We start from the raw sequence: 20,157 nt of genomic DNA, 5'->3' as shown, positions 1-20,157 counted from the left end.
GCATATCTGAGGTTGTTGATATTTCTTCTGGTAATCTTAATTCCGGCTTGGGATTCATCCAGCCCAGCCTTTCACATGATGAATTCTGCATAGAAGTTAAATAAGCAGGGAGACAATATACAGCCTTGCCGTACTCCTTTCTCAATTTTGAACCAATCAGTTGTTCCATATCCAATTCTAACTGTAGCTTCTTGTCCCACATAGAGATTTCTCAGGAGACAGATGAGGTGATCAGGCACTCCCATTTCTTTAAGAACTTGCCATAGTTTGCTGTGGTCGACACTGTCAAAGGCTTTTGCATAGTCAATGAAGCAAAAGTAGACGTCTTTCTGGAACTCTCTAGCTTTCTCCATAATCCAGCGCATGTTTGCAATTTGGTCTCTGGTTCCTCTGCCCCTTCAAACTCCAGCTTGCACTTCTGGGAGTTCTCGGTCCATATACTGCTTGAGCCTTCCTTGTAGAATTTTAAGCATAACCTTGCTAGCGTGTGAAATGAGTGTAATTGTGCGGTAGTTGGAGCAATCTTTGGCACTGCCTTTCTTTCTTTCCTGGCTTAGGAATGGGTAATAATGCTTAGCTCTTTTGTATCCTATGTGACCTATCTAAAATGGTCCTCAGTCAGCTTGCTGGATGTCAAGCAAGCACACGAAAAAGTGCCCTGTTGATGGTTTTCTGCAGACATGTCAGTGGATGGATGGGAGTGAACAGGGAATTATCCACTGACCTTTAGAGGAGTTCTGCATCTGCATGGCGCAGTAATGGTCACACTGCACAGCAACATTGGAGGACTAAATCATATTTTCTGCCACAGGTTCAGATCAATAGAGATGAACCCCACTCTGAGCCAGGTGTGAAGGTTGGGCTTATTCAAGTGAGGATGTTGGTGTTTTAGCACAGGGGGTCTTGAACAGTATGTGTTTTGTACCCTGCATGTCTTACAGACAAATAATGTCCTTGAGGCTCTGTAGCTGTCAATCAAACCCCAGTATGGCTTTTATAGCAGCTGCTTCTATATTTAATTCAACTGAAGGAAAGGACCAGTCATCTCTCATAAAACATATTTTAAACTTAGAGCTGCTGTTGTTTTTGTGCTATCCTTTCCATCCTGCCAAGACTCAGCATATTTTAGAAAGGCTGCTGAAAACCATGATGAGAAGCAATTGGAGAAACTGAGGGGTGGCTGGTTTGGGGGACTGAACTCAATGCTTACACAGTGCTTGCTTATATGTACTCTAGCTACAAAGGCTGAATGTGCCTAGAGACCCTCTAGCTGGGAGTCCTGCCAGGCCTGGTCCCTGCTCTCTGTCTAGGCCATTTCCACCTGGGAAGTGGGATGCTCTGAATGACTTTAGCAACAGAGGTTGCTGCCACCTAGAATGTATTGCATATATTTAGGGAAATGTTGATATGAATGTTTTCTTTTCAATTTGCTAAATGTGGAAATATTGTAAGTAAGAAATGTATCTAGGCCTATGTTTTTGATGTAACTGTATACAGTGGTACCTCGGTTTACGAACTTAATCCATTCCGGAAATCCATTCTTAAACCAAAATCGTTCTTAAACCAAGGGACTTTCCTTAATGAGGCCTCCTACTGCTGGTGCCCTTCCACCATTTGGATTCCGTTCTTAGACTGAGGTAAAGTTCTCAAACCGGGACACCACTTCCGGTTTTGTGGAGTTCATAAACTGAATCATTCGTAAACAGGATGGTTCTTAAACCAAGGTACCACTGTACTGACTTGTTTGCCGAGTAATCCTATCTGTGGTTGGGGAGCAGCAGGGTGGAGGGGAGCAGTGGAGCACGTGAAATTCTGCTGGCCAGGGAAAAGGGAGGTGGCAGTTCTCCACTTTTTTGCTGCACAAACTCCAGGTTGGTGCAGCACGGAAGTCTGGGTTGGGCTCTTCTTTGAGTGCAAGACAAGCCCAGCTTCACCCTACCCCATAAACATGTGTTTTTGGGGTCCAGTACCAGCAGCGGTCTTGCCTTTGTCATACTTTCCATGGCTGCTGGGGGGAGGGGGCTTCATGGCGGTGGAGCGCCTCTGCATGCAGAGACTGATAGAAGGGAATGTCTGCTGGATGCTAACTTCCTCCAGGAGCAAAGATGCGGGTAGGATTTCATCATCACTGCTCTTGTGAGTCATTTTGAGCTCTTTTTTTTTAAAGTGGCATATAAATAAACTTTATAAAACCTTTACTCAATCTTTTCTCTCCCTCAGCTATCACCTGGTAGCAGCCACTTCATCAGGCTGCAGAGGAGAGCAAGAAAAGCAGAGCCATTCAATTGGCTTTGGTGAGAGACGAGGTACCTTTGGCTCTTCCTCAACTGTCATCTAGAAGCAACTATTGTATCGGGCTATCTGAGCAGTGCTCATCTCAGCTGGTGCCTAAATTTGCTTTTTCTTCTCCCACCCAGCCCATTGTTCCTTTTGTGCTGTGTCTTTTAGGTTGCAAGCTGCTCTGGTAGACTGTTCTAGCCACGAATGCTGTGCAACCCAATCAACCTTACCCTGCATTTATCATAGCTGGAATGGAGCAACATAGGCGATATTCCATCTTCCATTCCATGTGTATATGGCGGTTCAGAATAAAAGTATTACCTATTCCCTTGGGTAGTAGCTTGGTCCTGGTACTAGCACAGCAACAGTCCTTTCCCTGGCATGACTGTTCTAATCAAAGTGCCCCAATGGAAAAGGGGAATGGAAGAGGCAGAACCTGTCATTTGGCAATCCGTCATCTGGCATTTGGTAATTCTTCTCAGGGTAAACCTAACCCAATAGGTAGTACAGGCAGTTGTCTGGGATAGCAGAATCTCAGGGGCTCTAAACTAATTGGAAAAATAATCATGGGTGAACAGCATCCTCCCTCTTAGACCTATGGGGCAATATGCTTTAAGGTATTGGAAGTCAACTATGCATTCATTTTCCACTTGCAGACCTTCCCCTTCATTCCATGCAGACGTTGGAGTAAGAGTCCTTTACTTTTGTTTCTTTGCATAGAAAGCTAACAAGGCTGCAATGAAGAAAATCCTTGAAGAGGAAACACAATCCCCCCTCCTCACTACATAAAACAAAATGTTGGGGGAGGGGGAATTAATTTTTGCCTAAGGCAGCAAAATAGCCGGAGCCAGCTCTGACTCAAACAAGTACAGTAATAACCTTGATGATGCAGAATTCATCTTGCCCATCTGCATCTACTCACTGCATGCAGCTAGTTGTTAATTTCCCAGGGAATTCCTTGCCTTTCGATCACAGCTGAAATAACCAATCTTGATGATGTACCATGTTTCTACAGGAGTGCTATAATGTGAACAGTTGAGAGAAATCCTGAGGGGACAATCAATACCATTAATCTACTGTTGGTGGTGGGGGGGTGGATGACTGTGTGGAGGAGGATTGTGATTACTCCAAGCTTTTCAAAAGTAGAAGCTAACTCTGCCCTGTTCTGTTGAACTGTGTGAACGATCATTCAGGGGCTAGGATCCTGCTCCCTCTCCCTAAGGTCATTTCATGAGCTGCAGATTTCCCTGCATATGTGTGTGTGGCTGCAACCCATCAGTGGAATTTTGCCATTGATTTTAGGGTGGTGGTGGGAGAAGGAGTGGCTTGCATCCAAAGATTAGGGGATCCCTCTGCTTAAAATTGGGATTTGAGCTTTCCAAAGGTTCAGATATGCAGCACTCTTGGAACGTAAAACAAAAACAGAATATGAATTATTATTATTATTATTTGTACACAAGGAACACTTAGCACAATTAAGTGTAGCTGCGCCAGCCTCAATCTATCAGCCCCGAGAAGGTGACAGTGTACAATACTCTTCAGATAGATTTTCATGACCAATTTATCTATCAATCATTATCTTGATGGATTGGAGTAGTTAATTGTGTCAATGGTGATTTCTAGAGGGCCCAGTTTTGGATTAATTAATTGATAGGCCGCAGTGACTACTTCAGCACCACTAGGGTCTGCCAGTGAGTCTGCTCATTAGCACAAGATGAGTTACAAATTGAGAACTATGCTGACTATGTGTGGGAGAAGCATATTTATTCTTGATTGTATTATGCACAGTGAAGCTCTGCTGTGAGCTTCATGTCATACAATGGTATACAAGGTCACAGTCTAGCACACATATATTCTTTGGTGCCCACTAAAGTTAAGTGAAAATGCTATTAAACATTACAGTGTAGGAAGACAGCATTGTAGACGTGTGTGTGTGTGTGTGTGTGTGTGTGTGTGTGTATAGGCACTACTTTTTGGTTTGGATTGTTTCTTGGAATATTTATATTCATGATTTTGCTACACATAACAGCTGCTAATGATTATGATAATTTGACCACCATTCATCTGAATATTTCAGAGCCCAACAATGCGTTGCAGTTCCCTGAGCCTTATCTAGTCCCGTTTTATAGATGGTGAAACAAATATATAATTAGGAGAAGCATATTTGCCAATGCTGTTCATTTTCAGCAATGAAAGGGTCATGTATGGAAGAAACCATTTTTTATTATCCTTAATATTGGCAACACTGTATGTTTCTTAAAAGGTAAGATTACAGAGGGTAACTGAATGGGTGATAGATGTCATGATAAAAAGTCAATCAGTTCGATAGTCCTTATCCATTGTGTTTATGTCACAGTGTTAAACACATAATAGGGCTAACATCTATAATGTCGTCTGTGCCTATAAATACATCATGTCATCATGTCACATCTGATCTCAATATTCATTCTGCTGCTTTTTACATTTCCTAGGTTTGCATTTTAAAACATTTATTAAAAAAGTAGGTGGAGGGTCTCTCTCCGCCCCCCCCCGCCAAGCCACATTTCATTGTTCATTGTATATTGTTCATTGTCCAGTATATGCAGGGAAGCCAAGAATGGCCCTATATAGAATTGCATGAGTTCCTAGGATCATTTTCAGCTTCCTTTGCCACCATACCAAGGTGTACTAGTTCTTTAAAAGGCTGGCAGAAATCAAAGCCTTGAGCTTCGCAGCAGCTCTTAATGCAAAACTTCCAAGCCTCCCTCCTTTCTGGCTGCTGTGCATGCTGTTCAGCAGATGTTATCAGATTGAATTTAGTTTAGCGTGACTGTAGATCCCCCCCCGCCCTTTCACTCTGCTTCCTCTCCATATATATCTTTCCGTCCAAGGACCATTCTCCTCCTGCTGATATCCCCAAACGCCGAAAGAACAAGAGAGGACTTTTTGGGTAGGGGGCTTTTCTATCTCCCCTGAGTGACAAGAAGGATCGCGTTTTATTCGATACCGCACGTTCAGGCTCTCTTCCGGCAGGAATTTCTCCGCTTAATGTGTTAAAAGATTATAGGATTTCTTTGAAATTGAAAGGGGGGGCAACTGGATGGTGTGTACTGTCGAAGCCTGTTTCAGCTTCGTTGACCCTGGAATACAGCTTTTCTTCGGCAAGATCCGAGGAGGATAAGAGTCCCCGTCCCCCCTCAACCTCTAGAGCTTTTTAACGGCTGGCTCTGGAACGGACGACTTTTTCAGCACCATTCCGAGCGGACAGCTCCTTGGGGCTAGCATTGCTTATCTAAGGCACTTCGAAAGAAGCATTTGTGTGTGTGTGTGTCGGAGGAGGAGGTGGAGGAGGGGGACTCAGACCGCTAGATAGCCTGGTTAGAGCCAACAATATCCATTAATTATATCAGGAGGTGAAAGAGGGAAGCAGGAAACCTGCAACAGTCACAGGCTTGCCGTATCCCACACAGAAGGAGAGGGGCTGCACAACCTTCCGGCTATGTTTAGGTGAAAGACAGGAGGGAAAAGAAAGAGCGAGAGTTGCCACCACGAACTGCCTTCTAAACTATGCAAGACCCATCCTGATTTTGGACAGAGGAAATAGACGCGTCCAACCACCGTGTGATCTATTCGGCTACTAGGCGGAAGGCAAGGGAGAGCGAGTTTTAAAAGCACAACACCCGAAGGAGTTTTGCAGCACAAGCACTGGGAATAGCTTCGTGCTCAGCTCCTCAGGAAAGTGAAGCTTGCAGGGAGTAGGGAAAACGTGGATTTAAAAAACGCAGGGATGGGAGGATCTCGCCCAACTTCGCCTGGTTTCTGAGGGTGAGTCCTGCGATCTGCCTTGATAGCGGTGAATGGGGTTTGAGGGGATCTCCCTCGTATTGGCTGGGGATTTATGTTCTACCCCTGCTTTCTTTTAGCCTTCCCTCTCCGGCAAAAACTTGAAAAGCAGGCAATTGCCCAATATTCAAGGGCTGGAGAAATGCACTCCCCACCCCCTCTTTGAGAAAACACCGGATCCCCAAGATTGCAGCTAACAAGGGGCGTGTAGCTCTGCATTTGTGTGTCTCCGTGGCGAGCTATTAGCCCAGCTTTCTTACTACAGCGAAGGAAGAACTCGCCACATGTGAGGAACTTTGCTGTGGGTTGAGGGCTTTGATGTTGGAGGATATGCTAATGAACGTCTCAGCACTGCCAGGGGGATTGGATGGGGCGATGAAGGATGAGCGCCGGGGTCCTGCTAATGGTTTGCAATGAATCACTGGGATTGTAGGGCTGAACTGGGAAGGCGAGATGGGAAAGCATTCCCCAGATGCCGTGGTCAATATAACAGGACTCCGTTATCATGGAGGGCAGGCGGGGAAAGAGCTGCAGCAGAAAACAGGGATATTCTATCAAATGATCAGGCACCGTTGCATTTCCCCCATTCATTTCTGTAATGCATCTGCATGCACATTTTAGTTATTTTGTTTTAAAGCGTGAGCGGTTCATCGGCGCCGAGAAAGGAAACCTGCAGCAATTTGGGCTGCAGCATTTAAGAAGGCATTTAAACACAACATCTTTTTTTAAAATTTAATTAAAAAAAAAAAAAATGAAGCCAGAACAGCGGGGAGTGATGCTTTTCGCTGCTGGGTGAGCAAAGGAAATAAGACGGGTGGGGGATGGGGAGGAAGAGGGAGATTATGAAGAGAGACCCAGACAGCACCTGGGCGACCGAGTGCTGTGTGATGCTTATTCATAATGGTTTAGATTCCTGGCGAGCTGTTTCAATTCCTTTCCGCTCCTCTGTTTCTGAGTTAATTGCATTAACAGTTTTCGTTTGCAAACCCTAGATCACGGTGGATGGATCGCTTCTTGGTGCTCTGCTAATCTTTCCCATGATAAGCTTTCTTTCTCCACCCCTTTTACTATATGCCACCCCTCAGAATGGGAAGATGGTCCTGATGTTATACTGCCTTCTCGAAGATAATGCGCTCTCTCTCTCTCTCTCTCTCTCTCTCTCTCTCTCTCTCTCTCTCTCTCTCTCACACACACACACACACACACACACACACTCTTCTACCTTTAAGCTACAACCTTTGGCTCTTTTGCTTAGGATATTGAACAACAAAAGCGTCTCTTTAACTCCTGTCCACCGAGCTCAGGATGGAATTGTTTTGCCGCTTTGGGGAGGGGATGCATTTTTAATACCTTCTGCAGAAAAGATAACAAGGCGGGGTGAGAATACACCTGAGAAGCAAAGAGCTATATGCAATGGTTTGCAGCCAGCTCGTTTCTACTCACAGTAGACCCACTGAAATAAATGGACTTGAACCAGTCATGTCTATGGATTTCAATGGGTCTACTCTGAGTAGAACTCATGTTGGACACTACCCAGTACTGTAATAATAGCCCACGCAGGGAGCTGTCCAAGGTAACCATATCCATTTAGTCACTTGTTCTGGCTAGATCTTTCCGGGAGTTCACTACATTGCTACAATGGTCTCTTTAGCCCTCCTGGCTTCTCAGGAGGAGGAGGTACTAATAGCTGGCAGTGGGAAGGTGAAGACTACAAACTTCTATTTGCCTTCACTAGCAGCACAAGACCAAAGGTCTGTGTGTCCACTGCAGGCAGTAAATAACAGCTACCTATGCTGTGTGCTCCAATTTGACTATAAACTGATGAGGGAGAGGGGAAGAAGCCTCTCCACTTGGTGGCATTTTGAGGTTAAGGGCAAAATGAGGAAGGCCAGGCCACCTTCCCTCCTTCACATTTGTTTAAAGTGTTGTTGCTCTTGAAACACATCTCAGGACACCAGGCTGAGGCATTGTTTGTGCAGTGTAGTCAAGCATAATTGGTTGTGTATTTCCCTTTAGGACAGCTCTCTGAGCAGTTCTTTTGTAAAAACGGATCAGGGATTTCTGCATATAAGGAAAGCTGATGGGACATAAAGTCTGAACAACAGTTTCTAGTCCCCTCTGAATCTAAGCTTCCACACACATTTGTTTTGCTGTAATAAATTTGCCATGCCCATTTCAGCCCTGGCAGGGAGCCACTTCCTATCAGAAAACCACCACCATCAATTTGATTATATCAGCACTTATGAGGCTCAAGGATGAGTCATTGCTGTTGTTGACTCACCTTTGGCTTGAAGAGTTGAAGAGGATTTTACAAGGTAGCACTCAAACAAACAGGAGGCTTCATAGCATAATGGATTATCTTAAACACAACCTGTGGATAAAAGAGCTATCTGGTACCTTAGCATTAGGACATCCCTAATTCAGCTTTGAGTTTTTTTTCCTACCGTCAAGCGGTATATAATTTTTATGAAATAAATAAAATGTCATAATTTCTACCTTTTCCTACCTAAATTCCAGAGATAATCTCCAGATCTATTTATCTGTTTTGCCACTGTGTTCAATGGCAATGCAGAGGAGCTCAAGATTTCCTTCCTTCAGGACCTCTTGATGTTCTGAAGGAGGAAGAAGCCCAGAAGATACCTGCTGAATGATAGAATCATTACATTTGTTTCCCAATATTTGTGTCCCAATCTAAGCTATTGTAGAAGAAGGCTGGTGTAAATGCCAAATCCTACCCCACAGTTTCTGGCTACCAAATAGCTTCACAGAAAAGATAAAGCCACAATCACTCCTCTTCTTCCACCAGGACACACAAAGCATAATGCTCATGACCACAGCATTTATGTTTGTTCACCATTTAGCTGGTTTCTGAAGGAGTCCAGAGGATGTGATTTATAGGATGTAGCATTTAGCTGTCCATATTGGCCATCTGGCCATTCTAGGCCCACAACCTGTAGGGACCAGCATCAGCACCATTAACTGTGTGGGAAGTATAGGGAAGCCAAATCGGAATGATGCTTCTTTGAAGTCATATTGTTTCCAAAGTGGCTGTTAGCGCATGTGCGTGCACACACAAATATTAACATGGTAAATGTATATTATCACCACTGGTTGTGTCGTATTAATACAGTCGTACCTTGGGTTACAGATGCTTCAGGTTACATATGCTTCAGGTTACATATGCTTCAGGTTACAGACCCTGCTAACCCAAAAATAGTACCTCAGGTTAAGAACTTTGCTTCAGGATGAGAACAGAAATCATGCAGCAGCGGCGTAGCAGCAGCAGGAGGCCCCATTAGCTAAAGTGGTGCCTCAGGTTAAGAACTGTTTCAGGTTAAGAATGAATTAAGTTCTTAACCCAAGATACCACTGTAAGTTCTTAACCCGAGGTACCACTGTATAAGTCTGGCATTTTTAAGCTCCTATCAAACCCTGACAATATTTACAGACAATTTCTTTATGCCATTCTTGGGCTGGCTTCTGGTCAGTACTGGAAAACAACCAAGGACTAATTTTTGGTATCTCTCCCACTGGCAAAACCCCAAAACTGTTGCCACTGAGCACCAGAAAGATGCATAGCTTTGTAACTTTTCTGTCGAGTGGCCCAAGAACTCTTTGTGCCCCTATTTCAAATATGTCAGGAGAGAACTGCTGAAGAACAGCCATTTGCAAGCCTTCCACCTCCACCTCCATTTCCACTTGTGTAATCTTTGCTGCCCAGCTGAGCATGCTCATTGCTGCTTTGCTCATCTAGTCTCCTTTGCTTATTGTTATCTTGTAGCAATAAGAAAACCTTCCCGCTGAAATTAATGACTTAACATGCACATGCATTACGCATCATGGCCTGGGAAGAAACTACTCTGGGGATATCAGGAGCTGCTCCACTGAAAATACTTTGCATATATCTCAGCCCTAAAGATTCGTAACATTGGCTGGTTTGAAAAGAAGGGGTGCCAGGTGTTCCGCATGTTGCTATCCTGGTACACAGATATATTGAAGTCAAATGCAAGCTTTGTTTGAAGATCCTGGGCACCTGTTTTTACTTTGTGCCTCTTTACAACAAGGGCATCACTGTCATTTGGAAACTGTGCTGCCCTAGTTAGAAAGAGGCTATCAAAAATTCATTTCAAGATTTCATTGCGTTTGGCAAGCTCAGGAATAAAGATGGACTTTCCCCCCTCTTCCTTCCTCCCCCTCCTGACCGAGATGTGCTGGATGAGTTTGTTTACTAGCACATGTTTGCTGCCAGGACAAATCCGTTGCTCTGCTTGCCTTTCCACCTGTCACTCTCGTTGTAGAATCCTGTGATCTGTCTATCATGGTCGCCCAATTCACAGCGCTTTTAATTTTCAATGTGAGAAAAAAATGGTTTTGCTTTAGAAGATTGTGGCAGAAGGCTGAGTGGAAATGCTGAGTAGAGCAGGCAGTGACAGTCAGGCTGTGATCAGTGCCACCACTAGAGGCATGTCAGCCGTTTCTTCCAAAACTCTGTGGAGCTTTGAGCCAAAGTCTTTGCTAACCACCTGGATTTAGTTGAGCAGACCCTGCTCTAGGCAATGAAAATGTTCTTTAAAAGTCTGCACTGTGAGGTCAATTGTTATTAATTGGCAGGCTTATGATTGGTTACAGGCTACCCGTCCGCCCCCCCCCCCCGTGGCCTTGAGCTTTCATAAGAGATAGGAACATCGGGAGCATCAGGAGATAACTGTCATTAACTGGACCACATTCAGTGGTGATAACTGTTAACTGGCTTTTAATTGGGCCATGATTATATAAGAGTTCATGCTAATTCATATAGGCACCAGTGAATTAAGGCTGTATTTTAATCATTTTATAATGTTCAGGCTGTTAACTTGCTGCTAAGAAAACCATCCATAGCCAGCGGATTAAAGGTTTTTAAAGCAGACAAACAATGTGAGCTTTATTTTTCGTGAGGTGGTTTAAAACCAGCTCCCCTTCTTTTTTGTTCTGTTGTACTTAAACACAGTCTTTGCAATAAAATCCACAGCCAAAGCAAGGTCCCCTATAATAACCTCTCAAGTGTGCATGTGTGTGGAAACCAGTGTAAGCTAACCGGAGTATTATGCTGATATAAGGCTGCCCTTGCTCTCCAGAGGATTAGTGCAGGTGGAGGAAATGGTCCTGAATTAAAAGGGAAGAATAGACAGGGATACAATTCACGACTGCCAGAGCAGCAGAAGCGAGGTGGTAGTTCTGTCCATTTGAGCTTATCAACATGGGAAATCAGGTTATTTAGGATTAATGGGTTTTAATCACTTTATTGGCAGGTTCTGTTTCCTGGGTGGAGAAAAGGGACTGAGAAAGAGAAATTACAGCTGGTTGGTTAAGGCTGTAGACAGAAAAACAGGAGTACTGTACTAGATTTATGCCACATTTTAAGAGGAAGGGGAAAACATAGAGTGGGGAGGGGGTCTGTAATGGCTCTTCTACACATAATATAATTCATGTGTGAGTATTACATCACTTTCATACATATTTTGCCACAGACACATATCACACCAGGCCAAATGTGGAGGCAGGTCTGTCCAGCAGATTTGGACAGCAAAACACAGGTTCATTACACACACCAGTGTACATGTGGGTGCATGCAAATTTTCTGCATTGGAGTGACATCTGTGCAGAAAACCCTGCACATGTGAACTCAGCCCTCTGTTGAACAGCACATTGCATATATCTTTTGCAACAACTTTGTGCCGCCTTTTACTCAACTATAAAATGGGCAGGTATTCTTTATGCACAATGTGGATTTTCAAGAGCTTCTGTGATTCATTGTTGAATCATTTCAATCCCGCTGTTCTTCAGACTAACATTTGGGGAGTCTAAAGACATTTTAATAGTGGGGTTAACAAGTGAAGCTGTGTTGTGCAGCAGGAAATGAGACCGCCTAATCTACAGTAAATACCACGTACGATAGCATTTTCAAAGTATGCAAAACAAGTATGCATTCTGTAGAACACTTTTGTCTTTGTACCTTCTATGGCCCGTCATTTGCATGCTCTTAATGATACCTCTTAATCAGGGAATGCAATCAATTTATTGTAGTGTCACTGTGAGTATTTACACCAAAAAGCTAGATCTTTAGGTGACATACACATATGTTTGTGCAATAGTTCTCAGAATACCATTAAAACAGTATCTGGGCACAACACATGTCTAATACACTATATTATTATTATTATATTTAAGAAAAACAACTAGGAGTGACTTTTCTGTTTGTGACACTTTAGGTACCATTTTGCCATGGAATCAATGCTGGAATGAATAAACAGACTAATATTTTATTTCTCTACTTTCCCCCTTCATCTGTGGGGTAATGAAGTGATATTCTCTGCTTGCCTACAGTGAGGCTGCTTGAGGTTGTTTAGCTTTGACTTCAGCAGCATTTATTAATGAGTTCCATTTGTATTCCATGTTCCCATCAAGGAGGTCAGGGTGGGAGGCATTGAGATTATCTCTCAACAAGCAAAGGAGGTAGGTTAGGTGGAAATATTGTGATGGGCCAAAGCTTACTGGCGGGAACCTAGGTCTCCTTGGATCAATTCTGACTTTCTCCCATGTTGGTCTCTTCCATGGTTATGGTCATAAGTGGATAAACTTGCAACAACATACCATGTCTAACCGAGCTTTTTTGAGGACTTATTTTAGATGTTCATAGTAGCACAAGAAACTAATTGTGTCTCTCCTAGGGTTTTATGCTTTGTTTTGCTAGGATTTCTTTTCTCCTGAACTCTCTTTCTCTGCTTCAGCTCTATTGGGGCTTATAGAACTTTTCTTCTATATCAGGGGAACTTTCTCAGACTGAGAGCCATTCTTCCCTCCAGGCAACCTTCTGGGGGCCACATGACAGTGGTCACCAGAGGCGCTAGCTTGAGAGGGCAAAGGGGGAGGGCGATGTCACACATGCACAATGTCCCAATGTTGTGCACGCAACAACAGGATGTCAGGGGTGGAGCCAAATGTGGCGGCAGCATGGTTTCAATGGCCAGTGGCCCCCTCTCCTCACCCTCCTGCCACTACCAATGGCAGGGGGCTCCTTTGACCCTCCTTCCCCATACCTTTTGTACCCTTCCCCTCTCCTTTTGTACTTGGCTCCATGCTTAGCCCCCTCCACCCCCTTATTTTTTTGGCCCAGCTCTCCCCAAAAGCCCAGTGAGGTCAGAGGCAAAAGTGAGGAGCCCAGTGGGGTCAGAGGCAAAAGTGAGCAGAGCAACTCCTGCTTTATATTAATTGAATACTTAGGATAAAAAAAACCCAAGTCAACAAACTATGAAAAGGCAATATCCTCTTTTTTCTGTGGCTCAAGTGTGTGTGTGTTGTGTGGGGCACTGTGGTTGGGAAGAGGAGGTTCTTTGAAGAGCTGTGGTTGCAGTGTGTGGTTTGCACTCTGAAAAGTGACGCAGTTAAGGCAGATACTGTGGCATATTTCTTCTTTTCCGCACCTCTCAGATCGTTCCATTAACATGTCAAAAGCAGGCCACAACTCCACCTGACACCTGAATAACCCACCAGAGAGTTTCCTGACTAGTACATAAACACCAGTATTAAAGATGCTGCAGTTAGAATTTGGCTAGCATTTGATGGATGGCCCTCTTCTGCAAGAACCGCGATCCAGGTTTGCTCTTTATGGCTCTACTGGCTCAGTGGGGCTAATGAGTAAAGTATGTGAGAATATTCGGGAGATGAGGCCAAATCATTTTATAGTCCTATACTTTATGTTACAGGTGCTGATGTAACACGGTACAGTTATATGGAAGTCAATAGAGTTAAAGTAGTTTAATGGATTTTTCTCTTACCCCATCCCGCCAGCATCTGAGTTGCATTTTTCTGCTGGGTGAAAGCAGGTTCTTTTGGTTTATGAACAGCCTAAAATTAGTGCTGTGCCAAAATCTGTCCTTCAGTTTCTCTCATGTTTTCTTCTCCTGCGAAAGAGGCTTCCATTTTTCTTCTTCACTCCTGAGGCACTTTAGAATTTCAGGGGTTTCTTAGGCACCCCTAACATTGTGAGGTGGCTGAAGGTGGTATGCTTGTTTTCCTTTTCCAGCAAATATTTCTCCAGAACACTGCAGCCTCCCTGGCTGCCCACACTCCCTGATCTGGGAGGAGTTAGTAGGCGCAGGAATTTGGTAAAACCTAGCCACAAGTTTACCACCGCACATGCTGTTTGTGAGAAGCCACCTTAGGCTTGTGGTTCTTTAGATCTGAGGATATGATAAAGAGACCATAGGAGAGATGGGTCAGCTGTCTTGCAGCAGAAGGTTGTTCATTTGATGCCTTTTTCTTTTCATCCAGCCCAACTTTAGGGCTTCATATCTATACCTGAAGGAGCGTCTCCACCCCCATCGTTCTGCCTGGACACTGAGGTCCAGTGCTGAGGGCCTTCTGTTGGTTCCCTCACTGCGAGAAGCAAAGTTACAGGGAACCAGGCAGAGGGCCTTCTCGGTAGTGGCGCCCACCCTGTGGAATGCCCTTCCATCATATGTCAAAAAAATCAACAATTAAATGACATTTAGGAGACATCTGAAGGTAGCCCTGTTTAGGGAAGTTTTTAACATTTGATGTTTTAATGTATTTTTAATCTTTTGCTGGAAGCCACCCAGAGTTATCCAGTTTCCTAATGGACAGCTTTCTCCAACATATCGTCTACTTAGGCCAGACTCTAACTACAATAAGATTTTAAAAAATATATCTAATGAAGTATGAGCTGGGTAGACACCAGCCCCTTCTGGGTGCTAGGACAGGTAGCAGGACTGCTTGCAAGAGCAAGAAGTTGGTGATCTTTCCAGAAGCAGTGGGTGGCTTCTGGGGTTCAGCAGCTCAACTGACTGTCACATACCAGGACACAGAGAGGGAGGTTGGCATGGTGCAGTCTGGTGTTCCTGCCAGTGCATTGCACTGCACTGACCTCATTGCTGCACCCCTCCCCTTCTCAGCCCCAGTGTGCTGCCATTTCTACAGAAGTCAAGTGACTGGCATAGCCTTGCCACGCTATCTGCTGTTGCTATCTATTCTGAACAAAATAACACAACACGATGGCCAATAACAATGACACTAAACACTATTTATAGACTAATACAAATGATCAGAAATTGCAACCAAAGTATCTAAATTTTCTTCACCAGTCGCGGTAGAATAATTCAAAAGTTTGATATATACATAATCTGTCACCAAATATCGCCGGAACAGAGTTTCCGGATAACCAATCTGTTTTGTTCAATGCTTCATCAGCCAATCTTGATCAATTCATCATCAGCCAGACTTGTAAGAATTAATATGAGAAGGATGCAGTTCAATTTCTTAACAAGCTGAAATTACAATATACATGCGATGAAACCTGCGTCTGTATAAAATAAATTGCATAATACAATATATACAACTAAGATACATACCCAGTCTTACATATAAGTAAATATAAATGCTGTAGAAAGCAATGATCCACTGACTGGACGGGGTACTGTTTTCATTTGGTTGTCAGGCATTCTTGCTGTTAATGTTGTGCTGTGTCTTTAATTTCCCTTACTGTATATTAGTTTCACCTGTGGCTAACTATATTATGCTCTTTACAATTTGTTACCAGCACCAGTGACTACAGTATCATATGAGTACTGATCCAGAGCATATTTTCTACAGTGTTTATATTTACTTACATGTAAGACTGGGTATGTATCTTAGTTGGGTATGCATCTTAGCATTGAACGAAACAGATAGGTTATCCGGAACTCTATTCTGGTGATATTTGGTGACAGATTATGTATATATCGAACTTTTGAATTATTCTACTGCGACTGGTGAAGAAGATTTAGAGACTTTGGTTGCAATTTCTGATCATTTGTATTAGTCTATAAATAGTGTTTAGTGTCATTGTTATTGGCCATCGTGTTGTGTTATTTTGTTCAGCTTGTCTATATTGCAACACAGGGGTCTGTTTACGGATTATTGTTGCTATCTATTCAGCAAATCAGATTGGGAGGAAGTCCGCAAAAAGGAAACCTCATTTTAATATATCTAATTATCTTTGTAGATCTTGCCAGGTAAAATGGCAATGGTCCTTGCAAGGTGAATTTGTGTATGTGGTGCCCCTCTAGTCCCACTGATAAATCCCAGTGGCTTTTGAGATGTTTGGATGAAAGCTATGATGCAAGATGCTCTAGTAGCAAACAATGTGAACATGATAATTAAAAGCTAATATGGACCAATGAACTTATTCCCCAAACACCCTGCAAATTAGAGATATAGCCCAAGGCTGTGTAAAATAATCAACATAAGGCTGATTTAATTATATAAACAAATCCAGGCTAAACAATTATCTTTAATATAATAACAATAATAATCCATATGCAAACATTCAATTAAATTCTAGTAAATCTGAGCAAGTCAGTAGAAAAATTCCAAATGTAACCAATTTTACTTGTTAGCTAACAGCCACTGATGAAAAGAGGAGTCAAAATGCATGTGGCACTTTTGATTGGACTGAGCTGATTTGCTTCTAAGATTGCATGAACTTGGGACTGTTTGATTGCTTTGAAAACGATTGCCTCTAAGATTGGTTACATTTGGAATTTTTCTACTGACTTGATAGGCTTTACTTAGATTTAATTGTACGTTTGCTTATGACATATTATTATATTTAAGACAGTTGATTAGACAGAATTTGTTTATATAATTCGATAAACATTAATTATTGGGCAGTGGGTTCATTTAGTTCAGTCTCTGAAGGAGGATTCTTTGATTCTAGTTAGCTCTCTCAACAGTACTATGCTGAAAGTAGACAGTGCCTCTCAACTCTTGTCATTGGAATGCAAGGCTGGACTGAAGCTCAAATTCACAGTCATTTATAGGGCTACCACAGCTTCCTGTGCTTGACAATTTTGTGGAGTGGGGACGACAGAGGCAAAATTCTTCCCTGTCTTACTAGAAATAGGGTGCAGAAGGTGAGGTTGCAGGTGGGGAAGTGCCTGCATTGGGTGGTAGGCAGTAGCCCAGGTGTTGACAATAACCATGTAGGCATTCCACTTCTTCCTGTTCTTGTAGGCAAGAACAACCCTATTCCCCATCCCTTGCCCACTCAGAATGAGGGTAATGTCCCTTCACTCTGAATTGGCACCATCCACCCTCTGTAAGGTTACAGTGCCAAATATAATGAGCTATTTTGTATTGTGAGCCACAACATAAATCCATGATGTAAGAAAGAAGGGACCCTGATATCATTATCTGAGGCCCTTCTTTGTGTGCCTCCTCCATGAGAGGACCAGAGGGTGGCAACACAAGAACAGGCCTTTTCTGCACTGACTCCCTGTTTGTGGAATGTTCTCCCTAGGGAGATTCAGCTGGCCTTCGTTATACACCTTTAAGTACCAGGTGAATGACTTTCTCTTCAACCAGGCCTTTGGCTGATTGATTTCCAATGCCCTTTTAAATGTGTTGTGGGAGGGGGTATTATTGGTTTGTTTTTTATCTTATTTTTATTATGTATTTTGTCTTTTTTATATTATAATTTTATGTTGCGAACCACACTGAGGTCTACAAGATATATACAAATTTTAGCAACAACAAGTGGCCCTGAAGCAGCAAAGTGTGGACTAGTAGGTGTGTAAAGGTCATTGTTAATTATACTTTATTTAACTAGATCCCCCCCTTTTGTATAAAGTGACTAAGTGACATTTAATTGGGGTCTGCATCAACTCTGTGTGTACCTCAACTAATTTAGGTGCAATGGGGTGATTTATGATAGTCTTTCATGTAACCAAGTCAGATCAAGGCATGTCATAGTAGGTGGACGTGTGCCAACCTTCCATGTAGATCTGCTGCTTTGTTTTCCTCCCCATAAAGTTAAACACACAACCATTTTCTTTCTTTCCCCACGTTTATATTCTGATAGATTGGCTCCTCTTAGTTTAGGTCAAGAATATGCAAGCAGAGAAACAAAAACAAGCTCACTGGGGAAATGCCCAGAGTTTGGGTGGAGAGTGGTAGGGTTTCCTACACAAAAACTGCAGGTTGGATCTGTCCAAAATATAGCATACTTGATCCACTCTGGAGGATCTCCTTTGCCTGTAAATGCCACCCACTTGTGTGAAAGGGGGGGGGGGGAGTTACAGCCACTTTTAGATTCCCCATTACAGTTACTGAAGGAGGCATACCAGGACTTCAGATTTAACCCATCAGACTTGGACCTGAATAGCAAATCTAACTGAAACAGGACAAAGTGGATCTGAAGCACACTGGGCTGCTTCCAAATCCTTCTGGTTCAGATAAAAAGAGAAACTTGTGGTCATTGCATACCCCTAGTATTTACAGAACAATGCTGTTTTAATTTTCCTATTGTCTAACGCCACTATAGGCAAGATTCTTAGTACTCAGTTGGGTTTACAGAAAGAATAGTAATCAAGGCTAATGTGCAGATTGGCTAACGATTACTTCCTTCAAATAAATCTCTGTAGGGGTAGCAACTACAATAAAATCAGCAGGATGGATAATGGCTTATCTAAAACAAATTGTTTCAGATAACCATAGGCCACATCCCATTTGTCCTTATTGAGCAAATGGCATTGGATTGTAAGAGCTTGGCCCTGTCATCTGGGTGGGCCTGGCTGCTAAAGACTTCAGAAATGTTGGCATAAGCACTTTGGACAGCATGAATAAATTTGGTCCCAGGGACAGGCTAAGTGAACTTGATAATTTAGAAGAGCAATTGGGAGAATTGGGAGAACAATTCACCTGCAGTTCAAATCAATGGCAAATTAGATCATATCCCTGCTCTAGGTATCTATATAAATTCTACTACTGTAGCCAGATTTTCCTAGAAACCCTAAACTCAAGCCACACCATGTGTTCCCTCTCCCAGAGGAAATGAACTCTAATGGTTAACAGGGCAATCCTATACAATTCTACTCAGAAGATAGCCACAGTAAGACTTATTCCCAGATAAGTGTGCGTATAGGATTGCAACCCACATATTTTTTTGATGGGAAACTTTCCTGTTCCTGTTTGTTAAAAAGCAAAATGTATCTATGGGCTTTTTGAACATAAATTGAACCATAGTTACTTTCATCATTAGTTATCGCTTGGCTGAGTGAGGTTTACTTGAGAATTAGTTATTTATTTAAAAGTTTGTGCATGAGATATCAGCATCTATATCTATCTGGTTCAATATATTGTATTTTTCTATTTTATCCAGGACAGATTTTATAAAATTTACTTGTCCAATTTTAGACAGGACATCCTATTGTCAAACACGGTCTCCTTATTCTGGTACTTGTTACACATGGTTTACTCAATGCACACTCTCCTGAACAACTGTACTGATCAGGGTTACCAAGCTTTGCTATGTAAGAGAAAAGCTGGAGAACGATAAAATATGTGTTGTTAGCTGGAAAACTTCAGTGAAACAATTGGTAGTTTCTTCTTGTTCTCCTTCTTGAAAACCTTATTCACTGTTTTTTCATCTTTAATTTCACTTTCCTCAAACAATCTGAGTGAATGTGTTTGTTCCAGGAGATCTACCACATCAATGTTTTTCTCCATTTATAAGTAGAAAATCTAGCATGTATTACTTTCTGATGCTCCTTCATGAGAATCAACACTACTGTTCTTACACAGCTTACACAGTTCTTACACTAGTGCTAACAGGGACACTTTGTGCTTGCTTTTCTTCTTCCTCTTCTTACAGTACTTTGGTATCTTCATGATTAGATGGGCAACTTCCTTCCCCTTCACTGCTCTTGCTGGATTGAAAATAAGATGAGGCATTTTCACCCAAATTCAGTTTTTCTAAACTGTCCTGCAATCAATGCTGTATCAGATAGGTTTGAAAGCTAACTTCAGAAGGAAGATGAGTCACCTCTAAGCCCCCAGCCCTTTCCCCCTACGTTTCCATCAGTCCTCCAAACCCCTTCCCACTTTACCATTAATCCCACATGCTGGTAGTTGATGGTTGCGCTCCAGCATCAGCAAATCATGGGGAAAGGAAAGGAAAATATCTAGAGTATCAGAGGTTTCCTATACCTGCTGTAGCCTCTTGAAAGTGTAGCTTTCCCA

The 20,157-nt window shown here is 42.7% G+C and overlaps 1 protein-coding gene across 1 annotated transcript in view; it reads left to right on the top strand.

The window, feature by feature from the left end:
* Positions 1–5,053: 5,053 nt before the first annotated feature.
* GRM4 (glutamate metabotropic receptor 4) overlaps positions 5,054–20,157 on the top strand; it is a 292,534-nt gene continuing 277,430 nt past the window's right edge. Inside the window, exon 1 of the mRNA XM_082226841.1 lies at positions 5,054–6,084. The gene's annotated coding sequence lies outside the window, so the exon portion shown is untranslated. The remainder of the gene's footprint in view (positions 6,085–20,157) is intronic.

This window comes from Podarcis vaucheri, assembly GCF_965113315.1.
Source record: "Podarcis vaucheri genome assembly, chromosome: 6".
Taxonomy (NCBI): Eukaryota; Metazoa; Chordata; class Lepidosauria; order Squamata; family Lacertidae; genus Podarcis; species Podarcis vaucheri.
The sequence above is the reverse complement of the archived record's forward strand: the minus strand, read 5'-3'. Positions and strand labels throughout refer to the sequence as shown.